The 19,948-nt window shown below is 40.9% G+C and overlaps 1 long non-coding RNA gene across 1 annotated transcript; it reads left to right on the plus strand.

Annotated features, from left to right (window-relative positions):
- The first annotated feature begins 3,800 nt into the window (after positions 1-3,800).
- LOC134296257 (uncharacterized) lies at positions 3,801-15,895 on the plus strand. Its single transcript, XR_010002879.1, has 3 exons — positions 3,801-11,090; positions 14,195-14,375; positions 15,573-15,895. It is a non-coding gene; the product is annotated as an uncharacterized LOC134296257 (long non-coding RNA).
- Positions 15,896-19,948: the final 4,053 nt, after the last annotated feature.

Raw genomic sequence — 19,948 nt, forward strand, 5'->3', positions numbered from 1 at the left:
TTTTTTCAGGTCTGTCTGGGGTCAGTCTCTGCCCTTCCTCCAAAGTTGCTCTTCTAATTTTATCCTTCTCTTCTCATAATGAGCACCACTGTCTGCATCAGCTTCCGGAGGATACATTTCAGCCCTGCTAGCAATTGTGTTCTTCTTCCCCATTCCTTTTTCTGTGCCATTTCCTTCATGCCATTCTTTCCTGTGGTGGAGGTCATGCTTGGTCAAATGATGTGTGCTGGCTTCCTTTGTACCAATTCCCAAAATGTCAGCATTGTGGTTTTGCAAAAGAGAGATCAAAATACAGAGTTCTGACTACTTTATTTCACCAGCCCGCCCACCCTCCCAGAGTGACTTAAAACTCTTTGGTGAAGATAAGCCATAGTTATGAGCCCTTGTTCTAGAGACATCCAAATTAGTCGTATTGATTATCCTTAGGCAGAATACCCCAGGTTGGGAAAGCTACACAACTGCTCAGTGATGGGAAGAAGAATCTGATGTACTAGCAGAGATTGCTCAATTTGGCTGAGCCCTTGCGATGGAATGTGCTAAATTCAGTTTATTTAACAGCTCCTGCTAAGGTTGAGGTGATAGCAATCAACATTGAGCAGGAGTAGTGAAAGGGCAGCTATGATCCTCCAGGGAATGAGTCACCAAGAAACATTTGCCAACCAAGATGGCAAAAAGTATTGATGAAGAAGAACACAGGAAGCTACAGCAGTTTGCTCTTGCTTACACTTACTGGGAAGTTCAAGATCCTGCACCCTGCTTTGTTAAATGAATACAAAACTACTTTTTGCACTTGGAACTCAGTCTGCAGCAACAAAAGTAAACTGAGGACAACATGAGGGAATTGAGACATTTAAAAGTAGCTAGAAGAGTGAGTTCACAGAGAATTAGTTGGGACTGTTCCTATCAGTTTGGGACAGTTGCTGAGAATGTAGCCTGTGGGGCACATGCAACCCTTGAGCCTCATGTCTGTGACCTCCGAAGCTACTTGAAACTGGAAGTGACATGGAAGTGCACCAACAATGTGGCCCATAGAAGGGCAAAAGCTGACCCCCCCCCCCATGGGATACCAACCATCGGTGCAGGTGGACCATATGTTCCCAACATAGTGTAGATGTTTGTAACAGTCAAACAGGGAGATGTAAGATTTTTTCACATGATCCTGCTAAAGCACAATGACAGTCAGATAAAGTGCTGGAGCTTAAATCACGGTGCTGTGGCTGTTCCATAATCACATTGCACTCAGTTCATGATGGGGTCATCTCTTTTCATTAATGAGGAAAATCCCTGTTGTTCTGCCACAATTCCCTGTGTGATAATATCCTTTCACAGCAGTCCCAGTGGAAGTCCGGTAAGAAAGCTAAAACTATACCCCTGCATAGTTATGGAAAAATAGGAAAAACATTGAGAAAAATGGGGGGGGGGGGCAAACACAGGTAAGAAGCGATGCTGCCTGGAAGATGGATTGTGTGAATTTGTATAAACAACATGCCAGCCTCACATACTTGCACTAAAATATGAAATAAATTGTTGCATAATAGTATGTTTCTTCTTTCCTTAAACTATGAGATTGTGATGAGAGAACAAGCTGGTGTGATAGAGTTCGTAGCCAATGAAGTAGAAGGGAAAAATAATGAAAATAAATGAGATATGATGAATGACAGCTTTACTCAATCTGTCATTTTCTAGATGAGCTCCAGGTCACATAATTAAGCAACATCACAATGTGATCAAAATTTTATTTTTTTAATTTACCATATTTATACCCCGCCCTTCTCAACCTCGAAGGGGACTCAAGGCAGCCTTACACACAGGCAACTATCTGATATTTAAAAAATAATGTGTAATTAAAATAAACATTTGAAACTGAATTTAAAACACATTAAAATATTTAAAAACATTACATTCACTATTAAAACCACACTATCAGCAATCGTAATGCAGACCATTCCAGTAGTCATTGCATATAATTCCATATCTAGCTATTGCACTACTATTACATACAAAAGGGACAAACAGACAAACAGTTAGACCTTATCCATTTCCATGTGTCTACACTGGGAATGTAGAATGGCTTTATAACAATCTAACAATAGACACTTTCCATTGAAAGAGTGGGTAATAATTCTTGATCCTTCAGATGTTGCCAAAACATCTGTAGGACCCAAGACGGAGAACCCGTAATTAAATCACTTCTGGTTTGTGATGTAGTGATACCATATTGCACAGTTATTAAGGAATGTGCAAGCAAGGAAGATGGCAATTATTAATGTAAAAGAACTCACACATCAGGAGAGGTTACAACAGTTTGCTTTTCTCTGAGTCTACTAGGAAGATCATCTTCTCTTCTTCCTACGTATTCAGGTAACTGAGTGGGAATTACTTTTGGACTTTAAAGCCACTTTGCAGCAACTGAAGTAAGGTGAGGACAAAGAGGAAAAGTAGAAGGAAGAGAGAGAAAAAATTGGAACATTTTTAAAGCAGCTATGAAAATGGGATAAGAAATGATCAATCAGGCCCATTCCTCTCAAATCGGGGCAGTTCCAGGGTATGATAAAGAACAGAGGACAAACCTAAGATGAGAAAAAGGTAGAAGCTGGAAGTTAATCGGACAAATCTTAGATTAATCAAGATGAGAAATGGCAACAACAGAAAGGTATCTCAGAATAAGGAACAAAGCTCTCCTTCTTCGCGTGGGCTAGCACAACCACTTCAGAATGCCCTCTTTAGGAAGTACACCCTGTTCCCTCTTTGCTGACTTTCAGGAAGTTTTCAAAGACTTATTAATCCCACTTAGGAGAAGATTAAATTGATTGTGCTTCTGATTAAGGTTTTATCTTCTGCTGCTACTCTTTTAATTGCTGTATCTTACTTGTTGTCTTCAAGATTTATGTACTCAATAATGTTTTTTGGGTGATTATGTATTCTGTGTTTTTAAGAAGCTGCCTTCCATTTCGTGCAGAGATTTCATTCTGAAATATCAAGCTATAAATCTATATAGTCATCATTGCTACCTTCTGTCAACTTTGTTTTAATCACTATGAGCATTTTGGGGATTGATAAGAATTTTGTTGGGTCTAAATCGCCTAAAAGCATCAAATCCTGTCTGATCTTGGTGCTAAGCAGGATCAGCCGTGGCTAGTATTTGAATGGTAGATCACCAATGACTACCAGGTGTCATGGGGTACATCTCAGAGGAAGGAACTAACAAAAGCATCTCTTGACTATTCCTTGTCTAAGAAAACCCTATGAAGTGCATGGGGTGCCCATACTTCAACAAGCAATTCTAAGGCACATGTACACATATTGATACAGAATTATGTGATCAGAATCCTCTAGACCACTGGTTCTCAATCTATGATCCCCAGATATTTTTGGCCTTTTGGCTAGAAATCCTAATAGCTGGTAAACTGACTGGGATTACTGGGAGTTGTAGGCCAAAAACATCTGGGGACCTCAGGTTGAAAACCACTGTCCTAGACCAAGATTGGAAATGGTATGGCCCTCCAGATTATGCTAATTTGCAAGTCCCAATGAAACTCTCTAAGAAGAACTGCAGAGGAGAGAAGCTGCAGTTGTCAAGCACAGAAAAGGGCTCTTCTTATCTTGAATAACATAGTTGCTTTCCCATTTGAGTATTAGACTACGAATCTGAAACCCAGTCCTTGCTCAGCCATGGAAACTCACAAGGAGATATTGAGTATGTTAGCCCTATGATAGGGTTGCCTTAAGAGTCACCAAAACAATTCGAAGGTACACAAAAACAACAGCAAATTTAAGAGAAACAAAGGGTAAGCTCTTTCTCAGGCCCGGTCCAATGCAGTACGTAGATTACGCCTTGGCGTCGGGCGCAGGCGAGGGGGGGCGCTGTGTGGAGTCCTTGGCAGCACCCCCGTTTTGCTCCGGTCACAGTGTTTGTCCAAATTGTCCTGGCGCCGGCAATGGAGGCCCTGAGTGCAGCGCATGCACACAACGGCACAGGACTGGCATGCCATCGCCTAAAATGGCCGATGGGGCTTCTTTGTCCTGGCGCCGGCAATGGAGGCCCTGAGTGCAGCGCATGCACAGGACTGGCATGCCATCACCCAAAATGGCCGATGGGACTTCTATGCGCACGCGCACAGGACTCCCATCAGCCATTTTGGCTGTTTTTGTGCAGGCATAGCCTCCAGCCACCCACCACGTGGAGCAGCCAGCCAGGAGGTGATAGGGCCCGGCTGACTGATCGTAGCAGAGCAGCTTCTATCTTGCTGTTAAAACCATCTCACTTGTGCCTGCATGCCCAGTCAGTGCCCACCTTCAGGTCAGTCAGCAGCAGCAGCAATGCAATGCATACAGTCATGATAAAAAAATTGTTTTTGAATATTTTTAATTGATGTTTTTTAATTTACAATTAAAAATAAAAGAAAAAACATGGAATTCGTGGTGGGGGAGGGGGGAATTGGGTGAGGGGGAGAGGATCGGTATATTCCATTGGATCTTCGGTTCAATGAGTCTAGTCTCTTTGTGGAGCAAGTTGCTGGATGTAGAGGAGTAGTTGTTTTATTTTATTAGGGGGCAGATTGTGCCCCCCTTTTATGTTGCCTGGGTTGGCTATTTCTTATTTCAGTTATGGAGTTCCTTCAATCTGTGTCTGTCCTTTTCTTATATATTCCTGTTTCTTTGATTGGTTTTCCATTATGCTTCTTCATCAGGAAAGTCAGTCTGTCCATGTTCTTTATTTCCCATATCTTTGATTACCATTTTTTAAATGTTCCCTAACTGGCTGCTCTCCTCATCGCCACCATCCTGATTTACCTTGATTCAGACCGCTCCACATGGAGCTGGAGCTGATAGAGGGAGCTCATCCGTGCTCTCCCCAGGTTGGATTCGAACGGGCAAGTCATCAGTCCTGCTGGCACACTGTGCTATTGGGGGCTCCCACCTTCCCTATGATTAGTAGGTTAAAGAGCTGGGTCTGTTTAGCCTGCAGAAGAGAAGGTTGAGAGGAGACATGATCACCATGTTTAAATATCTAAAACAGGGGTCCCCAAACTAAGGCCCGGGGGCCAGATGCGGCCCTCCAAGGTCATTTACCTGGCCCCCACCCTCATTTATAATATAATATTTTTATATCAGTTTTAATAATATAATATATTGTATATACATATGATATTGATAATAATATTATCATTTTATACAATATAATACTAATAATAATACCATATAATAATATTAATTATATGTTATATATTACATATAATGTTACATATAGTGGTATAGTTCAATATAGTAATATATAATGCTAATATTGTGCTATGCTAATAATATAATATATTGTATGTACATAGAGCTGCTCTGAGTTCCCTTCAGGGTGAGAAGGGTGGGATATAAATGTAGTAAATAAATGTAGTAAATGAATAAATAAATAATTTTGGACTTCGGCTTGCCCAAAGTCTGAAATGACTTGAAGACACACAACAACAATAATCCTAATTAACCTGACTATCTCATTGGCCAGAAGCAGGCCCACACTTTCTATTGAAATCCTGACAGGTTTATGTTGGTTAAATTTATTTTCATTTTTAAATATTGTATTGGTCTTTCATTGTTATTGTTATTGTTTTGCACTACAAATAAGATATGTGCAGTGTGCATAGGAATTTGTTCGTTTTTTTTTTTCAAATGATAATTCGGCCGCTCAACAGTCTGAAGGATCGTGGACCGGCCCTCTGCTTTAAAAGTTTGGGGACCCCTGATCTAAAAGGAGCAGGCTTGTTTTCTGCTGCCTTGGAGACTAGGACTCAATGGAGCAGTGGGTTCAAATTACAGAAAAGGAGATTCCAACTGAACATTAGGAAGAACTTACTGACTGTAAGAGCTGTTCAGCAGTGGAACTCACTGCCTCATAGTTCAGTAGAAGCTTCTCCTTTTAAGGTTTTTAAATAGAGGCTGGATGGCCATCTTTTGGGGGTGCTTTGATTGTGCTTTTCCTGTATGGCAGGGTTTGGGACTGGATGTCCCATATGATTCTATGATTAGCTGACTGGTTATTTCTGACCTCATCCTGAGTAATCCAGTTTATGTGGGTTGGGTGTCTCCATTAAACTGTTTTGGTCTATGAAAGGATGAACTAACTGGATTTCCTTTGTAATGATTTCATTTGGATGATTTCATTTGAGCAGAGCTACCTAAAGTGGGAGCCCTGATGGCGCAGTGTGTTAATGTGCTGAGCTGCTGAACTTGCGGGCCAAAAGGTCCCAGATTCAAATCCCGGGAGCGGAATGAGCGCCCACTGTTAGCTCCAGCTTCTGCCAACCTAGCAGTTTGAAAACACGCAAGTGTGAGTAGATCAATAGGTACCGCTCCAGCGGGAAGGTAACGGCGCTCCATGCAGTCATGCCGGCCACATGACCTTGGAGGTGTTTATGGACAACACCGGCTCTTCGGCTTAGAAATGGAGATGAGCACCAACCCCAAGAGTCGGTTACGTCAAGGGAAAACCTTTACCTTTACCTACCAAAAGTTCTGTGTTAGGTGTGTCATGCTAGGTGAAAGATTCTATAAATTGTACGGAAGGTAACCTTGCCCAACTTTCATGATGGGCCTGAGGTTATTATGGAACTTTTCTCTATTGGATAGAAGGAATAATAAGCAGATATTGGCAAAATATTTAAGAGACATTTATTTATGGTAATTTCTTTATGACTGATCTACAAACCATCAGCTTTTTTTCCTTGTCAGAAGCGACTTGAGAACATACTGCAAGTTGCTTCTGGTGTCAGAGAATTGGCCATCTACAGAGATGTTGCCCAGGCGATGCCCAGATGTGTTACCATCCTACTGGGAGACTTCTCTCATGTCCCTACAAGCTAGAGCTGACGGACAGGAGCTCACCCTGTCTTGCAGATTCGAACTGGCAACCTTTAGGTCGGCAACCCAACCTTCAGTTCAACAGTTCAGCTGGCACAAGAGTTTAACCCGTTGTGCCACCATACCTCCTATCTTCAGGCCTTGGAAAGTTTCCAGGAAAAATAATGAGTACAGTAGAGTCTCACTTATCCAAGCTAATCCTTGGATAAGCGAATATCTTGGATAATAAGGAGGGATTAAGGAAAAGCCTATTAAACATCGAATTAGGTTATGATTTTACAAATTAAGCACCAAAACATCATGTTATACAACAAATTTGACAGAAAAAGTAGTTCAAAACGTAGTAATGTTATGTTGTAATTACTGTACTTACAAATTTAGCACCAAAATATCATGATATATTGAAAACATTGACTACAAAAATGGCTTGGATAATCCAGAGGCTTGGATAAGCGAGGCTTGGATAAGTGAGACTCTACTGTAATACTAAATGATAACATGAATCTGTCTAGAGGAGAGTGACTGAAATGATCAAGGCTTTGGAGAATAATCCCTATGAGGAGCGGTTTAAAGATCTGGGCATGTTTTGCATGTAGATGAGAAGGTTGAGAGGAGACTTGATGGCCATGTATAATAATGTGAGAGGAAGTCATAGGGAGGATGGACCAAGCTTGTTGCCTTCTGCCTTGGAGACTAGAACTTGGAAGAATGGCTTCAAACAAATAACCCACATTACGTGCTTTGAACTGGGATATATGGCAGTAAGGACTCAGACAATCCAGTTCAAAGCAGGTAATGTGGGTTATCCTGCCTTGATATCCTGAGTTATAGAGCTGTGTGGAAGGGCCCAAATTCTTTCTCCTTCTCTGCCAAATAATGCTGGAAAGTGTCCAGAGGAGGGCCACATCTAAGGCAGGCATCCTCAGAGGTTGTGAGGTGTGTTGGAAACTAGGCAAGTGGGGTTTGTATATCTTTGTTGAGAGGTGTTAGCTGGCCCTGATTGTTTCATGTTTGGAATTCCCCTGTTTTTGAGTGTTCTTTTTTACTGTCCTTTTTTTACTGTCCTTTTTTTTACTATTTATTTATTTATTTATTTATTTCCCATACTTCTGTCCCGCCCTTCTCACCCGAAGAGGATTCAGGGTGGCCTCACAACTGGCAACAATTCAATGGCCGACATACAAATTCCAATAATATAATGACAATTAAACTCAAACATTAAAACAAAAACTACTAAAAACAACAATTACAACCACATAAGTTCAAAATCATAGTCCAGAATCAGTCCAATGGTCAGTACTTAAAAAGTCCTCAATTATTGCACTGCTAGGAATAATGCTCAATAACCATAACCATGTCTAGCAAGGCTATTCTATGCTAATCAAAGTGATCAACTGCAGTTATTCACACTTGGCCTTCATATTATCCAACATTTTTGCTTATCCAATGCTCTGCTGGCCCGTTCATGTTGTTTGGTGTGTGTGTGGGGGGGGGGGGGGGGGGGCACCAAAATTTCTATTCGCTTACACTTGAAAATTATCTTGGGCCGGCTCTGCTCTTTCTAGTGGGATTTATATACTGCATTTGAATTTCTCTTGAATATTTTATTTAGGTCTTTAAGATTAGATAACAGAACTCAAGCTGAGCAATATCTGACCTTTTTTCTTTCTTTTACTCAACATCATCCAAAACACATCCACTCCCAACAGATTCTCATAACTGTTTCCCCAGTTGTCACCAACGGACTATTCTGTCCAAAGATAGGCCCCACTTTTCAATTTTTCTCTCCCAATAGAGACTTCTTCCTCTTAAACAGCATTCTGGGTGCTGGGATTGTCTGCTTTCAGTTATTCTCAAGCATTGCTTAATATCTATTCATACAAGCCCCACTTAGTAATATATTTGCAAGGTTTCTCCCCATTTGTTCCAGTAAGAGTTTCATATCCTCTTTCTGATGGGAGAAAATCCAAAGTTGGCTGCTCCTTCTTCCTGGTTCTCTGGCTGTTTGCTTTCTCAGAGAAGGCAGGTGACAACTCAGCAATAGCCAAAAAGAAGAATGGTTTTGGAAACATTATTTTTTGGACTGGCATTCCTAAAATCCCCCAGCTAACATGTAGGCACTGTTTCCACTGAAATGGATGCCACTGGTGCTGCCAGTTATAGGAGGCCGTGGTTGGCTCCCCAACTCCAGAATAGTACTATTTAACCATAACATTCCTCTCTTTTATAAATCCTACAATTGGCATTTGCCTCTAGCATTGTTGTGAAAAAGTGATAAACAAGACCCAGTCTTTTTTGAAGTTCATCAGAGATCTCTCCTTGATCAACATTGTCAGTTTGTCCATCTCAGCTAGTTTGCAGATCTTCGTCAGCCATTCTTCTTGCCTTGGGATAATAGGTTCCTTTCATCTCTGAGCATAGATGGTTTTCCCTGCAGTTATCACATATTGTTCAGTTCACTTCAGTTGGACTTCCCAGCTGAACCGTTTAAAATCTTGAAAGATGATGCTGTTAACGGGATGCATGCCATATGCAAGCAAATATGAAAAACACAAAAATGGCCATCAGATTGGAAAAAATCAATTTATATCTCCATACCAAAAAAGTAAAACTCTAATGAATGCTCAAATTTCTATACAGTGACACTTATTTCACATGCCAGTAAGGTAATGCTCAAGATCCTTTAAGGCAGACTCCAGCAAAACATGGAGCAGGAGTTGCTAGATGTACAAGCCGGGTGTAGAAAAGGCAGAGGAATGAGAGACCAAATTGCCAATCTCTTCTGGATAATGGAGGAAGGTAGAGTTAAAGAAAAACATCTATTTCTGTTTTATTGACTATTCTAAAGTCCTTGACTGTGTGGATCATAATAAATTGTGGCAAGTTCTTAGTGGTGTGGGGATACCAAGTCACCTTGTCTGTTCCCTGAGGAATCTGTTTAACAACCAAATAGTAACAGTAAGAACAGACCACAGAAAAATAGTCTGGTTCAAGATTGGGAAAGGAGTATGACAAGGTTGTATATTCTCGCCCTATCTGTTCAACTTGTATGCAGTTGCATGCAATGTGCAGGGCTTGATGAATCCACGTCTGGAGTTAAAATTGCTAGAAGAAACATTAACAACCTCAGATATACAGATGATACCATTTTGATGGCTGTGAGTGAGGAGGAGCTGAGGAGCCTTATCACCAAGGTGAAAGAAGTTGGGTGCAAATGTTGGGTTGCAGTTAAATATCAAGAAAACCAAGATTATGGCAACCAGACTGATTGATAACTGGCAAATAGAAGGAGAAAACATGGAGGCAGTGACAGACTTTATATTTCTAGGGGTGAAGATTACTGCAGACGCAGACTGCAGCCAGGAAATCAGAAGACATTTCCTTCTTAGAGGGAGAGCAATGGCCAACCTCGATAAAATAGTGAAGAGTAGAGACATCACACTGGCAAAGTAGGTCTGCATAGTTAAAGTAATGGTATTCACCATAGTAACCTATGGATGTGAGAGCTGGATCATAAGGAAGGCTGAGCAAACTGTGGAGTTGGAGGAAAATTCTGAGAGTGTCTTGGATTGCAAGAAGATCAAATCAGTCCATACTCCATATCCCACATTCCATAGGATTTAGTCATAGCAAATAAAGTGATGTCAAACTACAGTATTCTGTAGTGTAGTTGCACTCTAACATTGCAGGTTTGCACTCTACCCTGTGAGTTTGAAGCCTCCTATAGCACACCACTTGTTTGTTTGTTGATTAATCTGAAGCCATAAAATGAAAAATAAATACAAGCAAGAATGTTTGTACTGATATTTGAGTTTGATTCTGTAATATTCCTGACACGATGCTGAAATCAAAACAAAACCCTGCGGCTTCATTTTTAAGCACTTTTAAGGCCAAATAAGAGATTAAAGTCTTTATTACTCAACTCTTTCCACTGAATTTTTAATCTAGATACCTTCTGCATAGGTTGCTGGCAAATGCGTTCAGGTTTCCTTGCCAGACAGATCAGAGTTATCTGCCAACTGTTTAGCAATCATTTGTAAAGCATCAGAAAGTTTTGTCTACCAAGCTCTGGTCCTGGAAGACTTCACTCACAAAGGAGCTGATCAGCTGTCAGATCCAAGCCGATCGGCATTCAGTTTTGATCAAGCTCATGGCTGAAGCACCTGCACGTTGTTTAAGAAATGTCAACAGAAGTGATACAGCCAAGAACAAAACTGGGAGATTGCATGTCAAACAAGAAGGTGAGTTCAGTTACCTTTCCAATCTTTGACGAGTTGGTTTCCGCTAACTTTTCCCTCTAGACTTGTTTTCAACATTGTCCTTTGTTAGTGTTAGTGTCACTCAAAATATTGTTTATTTAGTTGAGTTTGACACCCAGTTAGACTGGACATCAGTATTTTATTTCCATGCAATGACATTAGACAGTTATTATCAGTGACACACAGTGGCATATAATTGAATTGTTTGCACAGTGAGAGTGCATCTACATCATAGAATTAGTGCAGTTTGATTTTACTTTAATAGCCATGGTTCAGTGCCATAGAATCTTGAGATTTGTAGTTTGGTGAAGTACTGGCATTTGGTTTTTATGGCCTAAATGGATTTCTCTCTCCTGAATTTCATGTTATTAATTTCTGCCCAATGTTCTAATTTATCCAGGTCCTGTTCTTATCTTCCAGTGTGTTGACCAACCTCTCCTCACCACAATTTTGTGTCATCTGCAAACTCAACAGCAGTACATGTGAAAAAGATCTTGGAGTCCTTATAGACAACAAATTAAACATGAGCCAACAATGCAAACTTCCCCATCTAACTGGCTTTTATTCTTTTCTTTTCTTTTTCTCTCTCTTCCCTTGGACCTATTTTTAACTATTTTTCTTTTCCCCCTTCTTTTATTTTATTGAAAAACTTTAATAAAATCATTTTAAAAAACATGAGCCTACAATGTGATGCGGCGACAAAAAAAGCCAATGGCCTGCATAAATAGGAGTATAGTGACTAGATCCAGGGAAGTCATACTAACCCTCTATTTTGCCTTGGTTAGACCACACCTCGAATACTGTGTCCAATTCTGGGCACCACAGTTGAAGGGAGATGTTGACAAGCTGGAAGGTGTCCAGAGGAGGGCAACTAAAGTGATTAAGGGTCTGGAGAACAAGCCCTATGAGGAGTGGCTTAAAGAACATGTTTAGCCTGTAGAAGAGAAGGCTGAAAGGAGACATGATAGCTTTGTATAAATATGTGAAAGAAAGTCATAGAGAGGAGGGAGCAATCTTGTTTTCTGCTGCCCTACAGACTAGGACGTGGAACAGTGGCTTCAAACTACAGGAAAGGAGATTCCACCTGAACATCAGGAAGAACTTCCTCACTGTGAGAGCTGTTTGGCAGTGGAACTCTCTGGCCCAGAATATGGTGGAGGCTCCTCCTCTAAAGACCTTTAAGCTGAGGCTGGATAGTCATCTGTCAGGGATGCTTTGAATGCGATTTTCCTGCTTTTTGGTGGTGGTGGTGGTGGTGGTGGGGGGGGGGGGGGTTGGACCGGATGGCTTACAAGGTCTCTTCCAGCTCTATGATTCTAGGATTCTATGATAAGGATTTCCTCCACCCCATCATCTAAGGGCATATCTACCTGAGCACAAAAATCTGAAGCAGGTAAGGATTGGCTCCATGGCATTTACATAGTGCATGGAGCCAATTCACCCCACAGTGTGAGGCTCAGCTGCTTAATGCGGTTCTGCCCCACATTAGGCTAAGTTGGATAATGTTCCAATTTCCTCTGAGTTTTGGAGCAGCCGAGCACTTCTTGGTAGTATAAATAGTTGACCAGTTCTGAATCAGAACTATTTTAATTTCCGTGGCAGAATCGTGGGAGCTGTAGTTTTACCAGACCTTTAGCCTTCTCTGCCAAAGAGACCTGGTGCCTCAACAACCACAAACCCCAGGGTGCCATGGCATCAAGCCATTGACATCAAACTGCATTAATGATGTAGTGTAGATACACCCTTAGACTCACTTTGAAGTTCAACATGCATTGCACCAACTTCCTATCATGCAAAGGAGAATTAAGAAGTTCAAACTTAATAGTGGTTAGTTAGTGTTGGGCTATGACTTCAGAGACTAGAATTTGAATCTTTGCTTGGTCCTGAAAATTCAATGGGTGACCCTTGGGAAGTCACTACTCTCAGCACCTTGCATCAGCTCCTCGATGATGGTTATCAATGAAAATGTTAAAATTATAAAGATGTCAGTTTCCAGGAACAGTATATACATGACTTTTTCTCTACTGGGATTGTATATCTATTTTACTCTGTGGGCACGTTTTGCTTTTTAATATGTATAGCCTTCGTCCCATTATCCCACAGCAAAGCCTCTCCGGGGATAAAAAAGATGTTGCTTGACAAACAGAGTAGCTGCTTATCAGACTTCCAATTCTCAGGTGTTTTAATTGTCTGCCAAACAGACCAAAAAGTCACATGTACACAATGCATCCAAAGCACCTCAGCACCACATTATTGTTCCTGCGAAATCAAAATGTGCACCGCAATCTTCTCCCCTGGAACGGCTCCATTGTGTGCTGCAAGTTTGTGCATCTGAATGTATATTAAAAGTAATGTGCCGAGCAGAGCGAAATACCTCTTAGAAATGTGAAGCTTTGTGAGGACGAGGAGGTATTTTTAATCAAAAGCACAATGCAGGCATCATTAATGCTGCGGTTTGCTAGTTTATTTTTTGCCCTTTTCCTTTCGAGTAGCTTTGCTTTTAATTGATTCCTGAAGGTCATCACAAGGGCAGAGAGTGAGAGTGGCTGCGGATTTTTAGCATGCCACTTTAAGGATGTAGGGGGTTTCTCTCTTTTTTGACAAGGAAAGAAGAGAAGAAAGAGATGGAGAAAGGAAGAAGAGACTAAACTGGGGCACAAACTATGCACCCCGATTCTAGATTAAAATAGAGCCTGAGATAGCAGTTTTAATCTCTTATACTGAATTTTTTTGCTCTTTTTGTGTGCTTTCAAGTTGTTTCGAATGTATTGAAATCCTTATGAATCTATCACTGGGTTTTCTTGGTGAGATTTGTTCAGCCTTCCTCTGAGGCTGAGAGAGTGTGACATTACCAAAGTCACCTAGTGATTTTCCACATGATTCGAACTGGCGTCCTAGTGCAACACCCAAACCTCTACACTAGCGTTTCTCAACCTGGGGGTCAGGACCCCTATTGGAGGGGTCACAAGGGGGGGTGTCAGAGGGGTTGTCAAAGACCAGTATTTTCTGTTGGTCATGGGGGTTCTGTGTGGGAAGTTTGGCCCAATTCTATGTTTTTGTGAGATTCAAGGGCTTTTTTATTGCAGGTGAACTATAAATCCTAGCAACTACAACTCCCAAATGCCAAGGTCTCCCCCCCACCCCAAACTCCACCAGTGTTCAAATTTCGGCATATTGAGTATGCGGGCCAAGTTTGGTCCAGATCCATCATTGTTTGAATCCACAGTGCTCTCTGGATGTGGGTGAACTACAACTCCAAAACTCAAGGTCAGTGCCTACCAAATCCTTCCAGTATTTTCTGTTGGTCATGGGAGTTCTGTGTGATAAGTCTGGTTCAGTTCCATCATTGGTGGAGTTCAGAATGCTCTTTGATTGTAGGTGAACTATAAATCCCAGCAACTACAACTCCCAAATGACACAATCAATCCCCTCCCCAACCCCACCAGTATTCAAATTTGGGAGTATTGGGCATTTGTACCAAATTTGGTTCAGTGAATGAAAATACATCCTGCACATCAGATATTTACATTACAATTCATAACAGTAGCAAAATGACAGTTATGAAGTAGCAATTGAAATCATGTTATGGTTGGGGGTCACCACAACATGAGGAACTGTTTTAAGGAGTTGTGACATTAGGAAGGTTGAGAACCACTGCTCTACACCATACCAACTCTCTGGTATGGATTACAAGAACTGCAAAGCCTAGCTAATGTATTGCAAAATTTCACTTCTGCTTATATCTTTTTTAAAAAGAACTAGAATAAATGCTATCCAGCTGAACAGTCAAAAAGCAGTACTTTAAAGCTAAGCAATGAAAAATCATGCATGAAGAAAGCTCATTTTGGTTAGTATCCAAGCAATCTTCAAAACATGTGTGGTAGACAAAGCTAAAAATATTAAGTCCTAAATCCAGTTGCTACTGTCATCTGGACATGACCCATATCACTTAAAAAGTCATCAAGCCCTCCAACACGTCACAGATGAAAATTGGAGCACATGCCATCAGTTATAGCACTTGTAGTTTTACAAGGTTGTTAGCTTTCTCTGCCAAAGAGTGCTGGTGCCTCACAAAACTACAAACCCCCAAATTCCATAGCAGTTAAAGTGGAGTCAAACTCTATTAGTTCTACAGTGCAGATCCACCTTTAGTGTCTTCAGTTTTCATAACTGTAATTATCCGCTCCAACCATTCCAGTTTTGGCAAATGCACAATGGCGCAGAATGATGATTAGATCTGGTTGTACTACAGATATTAGAATCAACACCGTGATATCACTTATGTTATTGACTATATCTAGAAAAATTAAACTAAGCCCAAGTGTGAAGGACCCCACACAACTTCATCTTGCGTAATTTCATCGTCTATGCCTAGAAACAACATGGAAAATATAATTTGCATTACTATGTTGTCCTCCAACCCTCCCAGTTGCCACCTTATTCTACCATTCTTCTTCCTTCTAGGAATTAGCAGTGCGAAGCAGAAGAACAGGAGGGAGAAAGAAGAAGAGGAAGGAAGAAGAGGGAGACTCCTGATAATGCTGCATTGTGATGAAAAAGTATTTGCAGGGGGAAAGACCTTCAGAATTAGAGGGGAAAAGAGAATGGACCTTTTAAAACTACAGTTCCCATTATTCCATTGCATTTAGCCATGGCAGCTTAAGTGATACCAAACTGCATTAATTCACAATATAGATGCACCCTTGACTTGTAGATGCACCCTTGACTTGTAGTTTGTCACACAAATGGGGGAGTAAACCTGATGCAAAAAGAGAGACTCATTTTAAATAAACATGCACAAGATTGCACCATAAAGATGTGTAGTTTGAGTATCTTGAAGAGATCCTAATATGTGGCAACTACACTACTGGATATATGCCACTGCTCCCCAGTTGCAGCAGATTGCAATGCTTCTGCTTAAAAAAAACAAAACCCTCCAAATGAGTTTCTTGTGGCTTTACAATCTGAGTGAGGGTTCCTAGACTCCACAACAAATTATTTTACTGAGAAGGGGCCAGGCTGTGGCGCAGGCTGTTGAGCAACCAACTGCAGCCAGCTGCAACAAATCACTCTGACCAAGAGGTCATGAGTTCGAGGCCAGCTCGGAGCCTCGCATTTGTCTTGTCTTTGTTCTATGTTATGGCACTGAATGTTTGCCTATATGTGTAATGTGATCCACCCTGAGTCCCCTTCGGGGTGAGAAGGGAGGAATATAAATACTGTAAATAAATAAGTGTCTTCTCAGATCCTAAGATTAAGATTCTGATAAAGGATTTTGACTAAAATGATTGCAATATATTAAATACAGTTGGCCCTCCACATTTTGACTTTTGCAAATTTGGTTAAATGTTCCCCCTAAAAATCTCAAAGTCCTCTGGGGTGCTTCAATGGTCAACTTCCTGTGGACATGGTACGGGACCTAGATATTCCTAGAGCAGTATTGTCCAGCCTTTGATCCTCCAAGTGTTTTGGACTTCCGTTCCCAAGATTCCTGACCATTGAACAAGTTGGCCAGGGCTTCTGGGAGCTGGAGTTCCAAACACATAGAGCACCAAAGGTTGGACACCACTGTTTCTAGAGAGAACACTTCTCCAGGAATCTCTTAAGTATCCAAGTGTGATTTTATGATCAGCTTCCAGTGGAGTCAATCAGAGAATCATGATGGAAGACCTAGAAATACCTAGAGAGGTGTTATCTCAATTTTTTAAAAAGATAGCAATGTCTTTATTTGTGGTTTTTCACAGTAATCCTGTCAAAATCTAAGAAAATTTTATAGGAGGTGGAGAGGAATCGATTTTCCCCATCCAATGGAGGTTGGAGCAGATAGGAGTAGACATCCAACTAGAAGACCCATAGGATGAACTAAGGGTGACTCCCACTTCTCTAATGGTAACAAATATGGCCAGTATTTGAACAGCATTATCCAGGCCAAAATATTTTCAATTTCTGTGGAGTGGAACTGTAGAGAAAGCTGATAGGAAGAAAAACTCATTTAAAATTTGAAATACGAGACTTCTACAGATATGATGAACTGCTAAAAAGACAAATGAATGGGTCATGCCTCATTACACTACCTGGCCCCTCCCTAAACTACAAATCCTGGAATTCCTCAGGAGGCAGGATCTGGAGTTAAAGTGGGTCCATGCTCTAGTGCAGTGGTTCTCAACCTGGGGTCTCCAGATGTTTTGGCCTTCAACTCCCAGAAATCCTTACAGCTGATAAACTGGCTGAAGCTGGAGCTAACAGCAGGCGCTCACTCTGCTCCCTGGATTTGAACCTGTGACCTTTCGGTCAGCAAGTTGAGCAGCTCAGCGCTTTAACACACTGTGCCACCGGGGGCTCCTAAATGAACTTATATCTAGGGCTTATTTTTGAAATAGGGCTTATATTTCAAGCATCCCGAGAAATGCTAAAAAGTCATGATAGGTCTTATTTTCGGGGTAGATCTTCTTTTTGGGGAAACAGAGTAGCAGCTGTTTTGCAGCTTGCTTTTGAGCATTTCAATTTTTCAATAATTTCTACATATATGGAGGGGTTGGGCAAAATGTATTAATGCTTCCCCACTCGTTGTTGCTCTTGTTGTACCCTACAAATCTGCCCATGGAAGTTAGGGAGCGTTTTGGATTTGTTGTTAATTCTATTTCCTTGCCTCTTTTGACAATCAAGGGCGTGTTAGCAAGTGAAAATAGGTAAGTATTCTGTGATAACTATACAGAATGGCCTTAGATGTCATCTCGCAGGCACAGTAACTTTGCTGAACAACATATTAGAACATCACACATCATTCTCCTTGTCATCCATATTCCTCACATACATCACTCTTGATAAATGCTCCTTGAACAGAGCTTGCTTAGGTGAAGCTCCTGCTTTTGTGCTTTGCTGGGCCTGAAATTAAGTACCCCTCCAAATATTCAAGTGGATAAGAAAAAACATATATCAATTTATTCATATTTGTTCCTTGATGAATAAGGTGTCAATCTAGCATGAAGGAGAAACGTATTAAACCTTTTCCCTCATTTTGGTGTTATAAACCAATGTCCATATGCCATTTGTCAATTGTCAACTAGCTGGAGGCCACTGTATACTTTCTAACAGAACAATCTGTCTCTCTATCTCGTTGTTGTTTAAAATGTTTGTCATTACCAATAGCTAAAAACCATGCATCAGATTCCAAATCACAGCTTCACCAATGTACAGTAGAGTCTCACTTATCCAACGTTCTGGATTATCCAACACATTTTTGTAGTCAATGTTTTCAATACATCGTGATATTTTGGTGCTAAATTCATAAATACAGTAATTACTACATAGCATTACTGCGTATTGAACTACTTTTTCTGTCAAATTTGTTCTGTAACATGATGTTTTGGTACTTACTTTGTAAAATCATAACCTAATTTGATGTTTAATAGGTTTTTCCTTAATGTCTCCTTATTATCCATCATATTCACTTATCCAACATTCTGCCGGCCCGTTTATGTTGGATAAGCGAGACTCTACTGTACCAGCAAAACCACTCCCCAACAAAACTCAGATATCCTACCACATTTCTACGTTCACCATCTAAGACCATCTCCCTGCTGTTGCTCAAATGAAGATTTTAGTGTCAAGCTCTCAATTTCTTTAAAAAAGCAAGAAAAATGTGCTTGATTTTCAGCTCCTGTTCTTGTTGCTGTTTTTCACTCAGATATGCAATATTAGATTACTGCTTGTCTTTAATCTGTCATGCAGTTGACGGGAGCTATAAATAGCGCACGCAGGAATGCTCATATCATCTTGGATATACATATAATTAGTGAACATCGAGCTAAATTAATTACAATGGGCTTAATTTAATTTTAACCATCAAAATGTTCTAACAGACAAGAGAGAAAATGTAATTTGAACACACGCACACACACACATGCTTGATGCATAAATTGGGTTGAGATTACCCTGCTGAGAAATTCATCCAAGGACAGGACTCTCTATAGCAGAGGCTCTGGGTAATGCCTCTATATCAGGGTGGGCAATTCCAATGCAGTTGGGGACAGATTTAAGTCGCGGGAACTATTTGGGGGAGTGTAACATAAAAAATAAATCCAGCCATTTATAGAGCAATTGATTTCGAACTGGGCATAGAGTGAGGAGAGATGGAAGGAGGGTGTGGGAGCATTTGCAAGTGACAGATGAGGTTTTAAGTTAGGACGAATGTGAATGAGGAGGCTAGAAGGAGGGTAGGGTTGTGTGTAACAAGACTTTCAGGGGGACTAAAGTGACTGAGGAGGTGGATGGAGGGTGTCATTCAGAGTGTTTTAAGGGAGGAATAGGATTTTAAGACAAGACGGGAGGGAGTGAATAGATGGGTAAGGTAAGCACATTCGCAAAGAGGATTTAAGCAGAGACGGGAGTGAGTGGAGTGCAAGGAAGGATGGGGACATTTGCAAGCAAGGAATGACATTTTAATCTAAATCTGGAGTGAGTAAAATGGATAGACTGAGAGGTGGGAGCATTTACAGAGAGATTTTCAAATGAGACTGGAGTGAGTAAGATAGAAGAAGAATGGAAGTGTTTGCAAGTCTAAGAGAGAAGTGGAATGAGTGAGGTACAGTAAATGGAAGGACGGGAGTGGAGTGTTTCTCAGTGAGGGAGGACACTTAGAGGAGGAGCTGGTGTGAGTGGAGTGGAAAGGAGTGAGTTGGGAGAGTTTCTCTGACCGAGCTCTTAACTCAAATCACTCTTATCTCAAAGTGAATTTCCCATTTAAATGCTATTATCGTATATACTCGAGTATAAGCCAACCCGAATATAAGACGGAGCACCTAATTTTACCACAAAAAAACTCAGAAAACTTATTGACT

The sequence above is a fragment of the Anolis carolinensis genome, chromosome 1, assembly GCF_035594765.1.
Source record: "Anolis carolinensis isolate JA03-04 chromosome 1, rAnoCar3.1.pri, whole genome shotgun sequence".
NCBI classification, from domain to species: Eukaryota; Metazoa; Chordata; class Lepidosauria; order Squamata; family Dactyloidae; genus Anolis; species Anolis carolinensis.